The sequence below is a fragment of the Neomonachus schauinslandi genome, chromosome 4 (assembly GCF_002201575.2).
Source record: "Neomonachus schauinslandi chromosome 4, ASM220157v2, whole genome shotgun sequence".
NCBI lineage: Eukaryota > Metazoa > Chordata > Mammalia > Carnivora > Phocidae > Neomonachus > Neomonachus schauinslandi.
In genome coordinates, this window is record NC_058406.1 from 93487579 (window position 1) to 93495155 (window position 7577).

A 7577-nucleotide genomic window follows, 5' to 3' on the forward strand; every position below is an offset into this window, starting at 1 on the left:
TTGATGGTGACATTGTACATAACGATGAATTCCAAAATGCAGTTCAAATCCAAATATCTAAAGGATATGAAATTAAAATAGTACATAACAAGTAGGTCAATATAAAGCACTTCCATAAAATGCCTTGCATTTATGTTATAAATAACTGAAATGCTTTTCAATGTTACTTATACTCTGTGAACACCGTAGAAAAAGTCCAAGAGTCATAATATTGCCCCACATTTGTATAGGCTTAAAGTTGAAAACTCACCACTACTTGAACCATACACCAAAATCCTTTACAATCCTTTCCAATAAATATACTGCTTCTTCAAATTTATAAACATACCTGTTCTAATAATAGAGATCAGTAATTTCCCACATTATCAAGGATAACTAAGTAATTCATTTGACTTATCTTTATGCAAAACTCACACTGCACACACTTTTATAAACGCTTCACAATCTAGTACTTCCTTTATAATTTCTCTCCTTTCCCAAAATATATTCTCCACTACTCACCTGATTTTTCTGTTCTCTAGAATTTATAGGCTAACTTGGAAAATGTCGGGAAGGACATACTAATATCCCGTAACTCACTAGAGATATAGCAATTTTCAAAAGAAAAGTTCTTCCCACTTTGGGGCTAGTATGAATAATGCTATGAAATTTTGTGTGCAGGTTTTTGTGTGGACAAGTTTTCGATTCTTTTGGGTATATACTTAGTAGAAATGCTAGGCCATATGGTAATTCCGTCTAACATTTTGAGAAACTGCCAAACTCTTGCAAAGTGGCTGCACCGTTTTACAATTCCACCAGCAATGTATGAAGGCTCCAATTTCTCCATATCATCACCAACATTTGTTATGTCTCTTTATGATTTCTAACCATCCTAATATGTATGAAGTGGTAACTCATTGGAGAAGTGTCTTCTTTGGAGAAATGCCTATTCAAATTCCTCACCTATTTTTTAATTAGATTTTTTTTTTTTAACCATTGGGTGGTAAGAGTTCTTTCTATACAGGCATACCTCAGAGATATTGCAGGTTCAGTTCCAGACCACTGAAATAAAACAAATACTGCAGTAAAGCAAGTTAAATGAATCTTGGTTTCATGGTGCAGATAACAGTTATGTTTACACTATAGTGTAGTCTATTAAGTGTGCAATACCATTATGTCTAAAAAGACAATGTGTATACCTTAACTTAAAAATACTTCAGTGTTAGAAAATTGCTAACCATCACCTGAGTTTTCAGGGAGTTGTAATCTTTTCGCTGGTGGAGGGTCTTGCCCAGATGTTGATGGCTGCTGACTGAGCAGGGTGGTGGTTGTTGAAGGCTGGGGTGGCTGTGGAAACTTCTTCATATAAGACAACAGTGAAGTTTGCCACATTGGTTGACTCTTCCTTTCATGAACAATTTGCAGCACGTGATACTGTTTGATAGCATTTTACCTGCAATGGGAATTCTTTCAGAACTAGAGCAATCCTCTCAAACCCTGCTGCAGCTGTATCAATGAAGTTTATGGAATATTCTAAGTCCTCTGTTGTCATTTCAACAATCTTCACGGCATCTTCACCAGGAGTAGATTCCATCTCAAGAAACCACTTTCTTTGCTCATGCATCAGAAGCAGCTCCTCACCCATTAAAGTTTTACTGTGAGGTTGAAGCAATTCAGTCCCATCTTCAGGCTCCACTTCTAATTCTAGTTCAACTTGCTGTTTCCACCACATCTGTAGCTACTTCCTCCATTGAAGTCTTTTTTTTTTTTAAGATTTTATTCATTTATTTGACACAGAGAAAGAGAGTGAGAGAGAGAGCACAAGAAGGGGGAGTGGCAGGCAGGCAGAGGAAGAGGGAGAAGCAGGCTCTCCACTGAGCAAGGAGCCCGATGTGGGGCTCGATCCCAGGACCCTGGGATCATGACCTGAGCAGAAGGCAGCTGCTTAACTGACTGAGCGCCCTCCACTGAAGTCTTAAACCCCTCAAAGTCATCCATGAGGGCTGGATTTAACTTTCTCCAAACTCCTATTAATGTTAATCACAAATGTTCTTAATGGCATCTAGAATAGTGAATCCTGGGGCACCTGCGTGGCTCAGTCAGTTAAATGTCTGCCTTCGGCTCAGGTCATGATCCCGGGGTCCTAGGATCCAGCCTTGCATTGGGCTCTGTGCTCAGCTGGGAGTCTGCTTGAGATTCTCTCCCTCTCTCTGTGCCCCTCCCCCCACTCATGTGTGCACGCTCTCTCTCCCCCACCAAATAAATAAATCTTTAAAAAAATAGATTAGTGAATCCTTTCCAGAAGTTTTTAAATTTACTTTACCTAGATCCATCAGAGGAATCACTATTTATGGCAGCTATCGCCTTATGAAATGTATGTCTTTTTTTTTTTAAGATTTTATTTATTTATTTAATTGACAGAGAGAGAGACAGCGAGAGAGGGAACACAAGCAGGGGGAGTGGGAGAGGGAGAAGCAGGCTTCCCACGGAGCAGGGAGCCCGATGCGGGGCTCGATCCCAGGACCCTGGGACCACGGCCTGAGCTGAAGGCAGTCGCTTAACCGACTGAGCCACCCAGGCGCCCCATGAAATGTATGTCTTAAATGATAACCGTTGAAGGTTAAAATCACTCCTTGATCCATGGGCTGGAGAATGGATGCTTGTTAGCAGGCATGAAAATGACATTACTCTCATAGTACATTTCCATCAGAACTCTTTGGTGACAAGGTATATGGTGAATGAGAGTAATATTTTGAAAGGAATCTTTTTTTTTTATGAGCAGTACTTCTCAACAGTGGATTTAAAATATTCAGAAAACCATGTTGTAAACAGATGTGCTGTCATCCAGGCTTTGTTATTACATTTATAGAACACAAGCAAGGTAGGTTTAGCGTAATTCTTAAGGGCCCTAGGATTTTCAGAATGGTCAGTGAGCACTGCTTCCACTCAAAGTCACCAGCTGCATTCGTCCCTATCAAGAGAATCAGCCTCTCCTTTGAAGCCAGGCACTGACTTCTTCCCTCTAGTGACAAAAGACCTAGACAGCATCTGTTTTTTGCATAGTCACTTTCATTAATGATCTGAGCTAGATCTTCTGGATAACTTGCTGCAGCTTCCACATCAGCACTTGCTGCTTCATCTTGCATTGTTCTGTTATGGATATGGCTTCTTTCCTTAAACCTCATGAACCAAACTGCTAAGCTTCCAACTTTTCTTCTGCAGCTTCCTCATCTCTCTCAGCCTTCACGGAATTGACAAGAGTAGGGGCCTTGCTCTGGATTAGGCTTTGGCTTAAGGGGATGTTGTGGCTGGTTTGGTATCCTATCCAGATCACTAAAACTTTCTCCGTATCAGTAATAAGGCTGTTTCACTTTCTTATCATTTGTCCATTCACTGGAGTAGCACTTTTAATTTCCTTCCAGAACTTTTCCTTTATTCATAACTCAGCTGTTTGGAGCAAGAGGCCTAAATTATTTTGGCTTTCAACATAACTTCCTCACTAAACTTAATCATTTCTACCTTTTGATTGGAAGTGAGAGACATGCGACTCTTCCTTTCACTTGAACACTTAGAGACCATTGCAGGGTTATTAACTGGCCTCATTGTAATATTGTTGTGTCTCAGGGAAGAGGGAGGCCTGAGGAGGGAGAGAGAGGAGGGAACCGCCGGTTGGTGGAGCAGCCATAACAGACATAACATTTATCGATTAAGTTATTAAGTTCACTGTTTTCTATGGGCATGGTTTGTGGCACCCCAAAACAATTACTATAGTAACAACACTGATTACTGATCATAGATCATCATAACAAGTATAATAATAAAAAAGTTTGAAATATAGCAAGAATTATCAAAATGTGACACAGAAACATGAAGTGAGCTAATGCAGTTGGAAAAAATGGCACCGATAGACTTACTTGACTCAAGGTTGCCATAAACCTTCAATTTGTAAAAATACGCAATACATGCAAAGATCAATAAAGCAAAGCATAATAAAACGAGGTATGCCTGTACTCTAGATACAAGTTGCCTATCAGATAAATGAATTGCAAATATTTTTTCCCACTCATTGCGTTGTCTTTTCACTTTTTTGTTGGTATCTTTTAAAGCACAAACATTTTGATGAAGTCTGATATATTTTCTCTTTTGTTGCTTGTGCTTTTGGTGTTGTATCTAAGAGACCATTGCCTAATCCAAGGTCACAGAGATTTATTCCTAAATCTCTTAGTTTTCTTCTAAGAGGTTTATAGTTGTAGTTCTTACATTTAGGTCTGATCCATTTTGAGTTAATATCTGTCGTGTAGGGGTAGGGGTTTTATTGAGGTAGGGGTCTGAATTCATTCTCTTGCATAAGGATATCCAGTTACCCCAGCACAATCTGTTGAAAAGACTATTATTTCCCCATTGGATGGTCTTGGCACTCTTGCTGAAAATCGGTTGACCATTGATGTATGGGTTTATTTCTGGACTCTCCATTCTATGCCATTGATCTATATATCTAGCCTTCTGGCAGTACCACAGAGTCTTAATTACTGTAGCTTTATAATAAGTTTTGAAATGAAGAAGCATGAGTCCTCCTCCACTTTTCTTCTTTTCCAAAGTAGTTTTAATGATTCTGAGTCCTTGCATTTCTATAACATTTTAGGATCTGTTGTCAATTTCTGCAAAAAAAAAAGTAGCTAATTTTGAGAAGGACTATGTTGAATCTGTAGATAGATTTGGGGAGTAATGCCATCTTAACAATATTAAGTCTTCTGGTCCAGAACACAGGAAACTTTTCCATTTATTTAGGACTACTCTCAGCAATGTTTTGTAGATTTCACTGTACATGTCTTGAACCTCCTTGTTTAAATTTATTCCTGAATATTTTATTATTTTTGATGGTATTGTAAATTGAATTTTCTTAATTTTACTTTTGGATTTTTCATAGGCAGTGTATTGTAATATAATTGGTTTTTGTATATTGAGCTTGCATCTTGCAAACTTGTTTAACTCATTTATTACTTCTAATACTTAAGTTTATAAGATCATGCCATCTGTGGGGCCCCTGTGTGGCTCAGTTGGTTAAGTGTCTGCCTTCGGCTCAGGTTATGATCCCAGGGTCCTGGGATCCAGCCCCGAGTTGGGCTCCCTGCTCAGTGGGGAGTCTGCTTCTCCCTTTGCCTCTCCCCACTGCCACCCACCCCCAGCTTGTATACTCTCTCTTGCTCACTCTCTCTCTCAAATAAATAAATAAAATCTTTTCTTTTTAAAAAAAAAAGATCATACCATCTGTGATAGCTTTACATCTTCCTTTACATCTGAATGCTTTTTTTTCATTGCCTAATTGGCTCGGAAAAAACCTCCAGTTCAACATTAAATAGAAGTAGCAAGAGTGGACATCCTTGTCTTATTTCTGACCTTAGAGGGAAAGATTTTAGTAGTTCACCATTAAGTATGATGTTAGCTATAGTTTTTTGTTGATGCCCTTTATTAAGCTTGGGGAGTTTCATTCTATTTCTAATTGTTGAGTGTTTTTATCATGAAGGGTGTTGGATTATATCAAATGCACTGTTATAAGTCTATTAAGTTCACCATGTGGTTTTTGGTCTTTATTCCATTAATGGGGTTTGGCACATTGACTGATTTTCGTATGTTGAACAATATATGAGTTCCCACGTTCCTGAGATAAAATCTCAGCTTGTCATGGTACATAACCCATTTTACGTGTTGCTGGATTCAGTTTGCTCATATTTTGTAGAGAATTTTTACACCTATATTAGTAAAGGATAGTGGTTTGTGGTTTTCTTTTCTTGTGGTGTCCTTGGTTTTGGTATCAGGGTAATACGAGCTTCAAAGAACAAGTTGGGAAGTGTTCCCTCTACTATTTTCTGAAAGGGCTTATAAAGGATTAGTATTAGTTCTTCTTTAAATGTTTCATAGAATTTACTAGTGAGGGCATCTGGTCTTTGAGTTTTCTTTGTGGGTTTTTTTCTTTTTTTTTCTTTTTTTTTTTTTTTAAAGATTTTATTTATTTATTTGACAGAGAGAGACACAGCGAGAGAGGGAACACAAGCAGGGGGAGTGGGAGAGGGAGAAGCAGGCTCCCCGCAGAGCAGGGAGCCCGATGCGGGACTCGATCCCAGGACCCTGGGATCATGACCTGAGCTGAAGGCAGTCGCTTAACCAACTGAGCCACCCAGGCGCCCTGTGGGTTTTTTTCTATGACTACTTCAATCTCTTTAATTATAAAAGATATGTTCAGATTTCTAGAAATTTGTTAATTTCATTTAGGTTTTCTAATTTGTTAGCATGTTCATAGTATTTCCTTCCAATTCTTTTTATTTCTGTAAGGTCAGTAAAGATATACAAAGAGTTTAGAGTCCCCACAAGACTGCCCTCACTTTTAACTTAGTGGGGAAAAGGTGGAAGTGTTTCTAAAAACACTCTCAGGTTTGATAATTTAATGGAAGGGCTCAACAGAAACCACTAAAAGTTATTATATTCATGACTTATTATAGGGAAAGAACACAGGATAAAATTAGCCATAAGAAGAGATGCACAGGGCAGAGTCTGGGAGAGATCCAAATGCAGAGCTTCTGATCATCTCTTCCCATGATCATGGATAGCATTAACTCTTCCTAGACACAATGTGTGACAATAGAGTATTATCAACCAAGGAAGCTCACCCAAATCTTTAGTGTCCAGACTTTTCAATGGGGCTTGGTCATATATTACTCCTAGAGCTGAACTTTAGTCTCCAACTCTTCCCATAGGGTGGGCTAATTCCTTTAATTTGTAGTTCCTTTGAAGGTTGGAAATGATGCAGTATGGCCAAAGGCCCCAGGCAAATAATGAAACCCCTATTAGGCAGGACTTTTCAGAGGCCTAGAGATCAAATCGCAGTTGTCAAGGGCAAAGGCCAGATCTCTACAGGTGAGGTTAATTCTTCATTACACATAATGTACCCTCTTTCATTTCTGGTTTTAGTAATTTGAGTCTTTTCTTCCTTTTTTTCCTTGGTAGTTTAGCTAAAAGTTTGTCAATTTTTTCATCTTTTAAAGAACCATCTTTTGGTTTCATTGATTTTCTCTGTTGTTTTGTACTTTCTAGTTCATTTATTTATTTTCTAATCTTTATTATTTTCTTTATTCTGTTTGCTTTGCATTTAGTTTATTTTTTTCAAGTTTCTTAAGGTAAAAGTTTAAGTTGTTAATTTGAGGATTTTTTCTTTTTTTTATTTTCTTTTTTTCAAGATTTTATTTATTTATTTGACAGAGAGAGAGAGCAAGAGCAGGAACACAAGCAGGGGGAGTGGGAGAAGGAGAAGCAGCCTTCCTGCTGAGCAGGGAGCCCGATGTGGGACTCGATCCCAGGACCCTGGGATCATGACCTGAGCCGAAGGCAGACACTTAACGACTGAGCCACCCAGGCGCCCTTTTTTTTTTTTTTTTTAAGATTTTTTATTTATTTATTTGACAGAGAGAGAGACAGCGAGCGAGGGAACACAAGCAAGGGGAGTGGGAGAGGGAGAAGCAGGCTTCCCACTGAGCAGGGAGCCCGATGCAGGGCTCGATCCCAGGACCCTGAGATCATGACCTGAGCCGAAGGCAGACACTTAA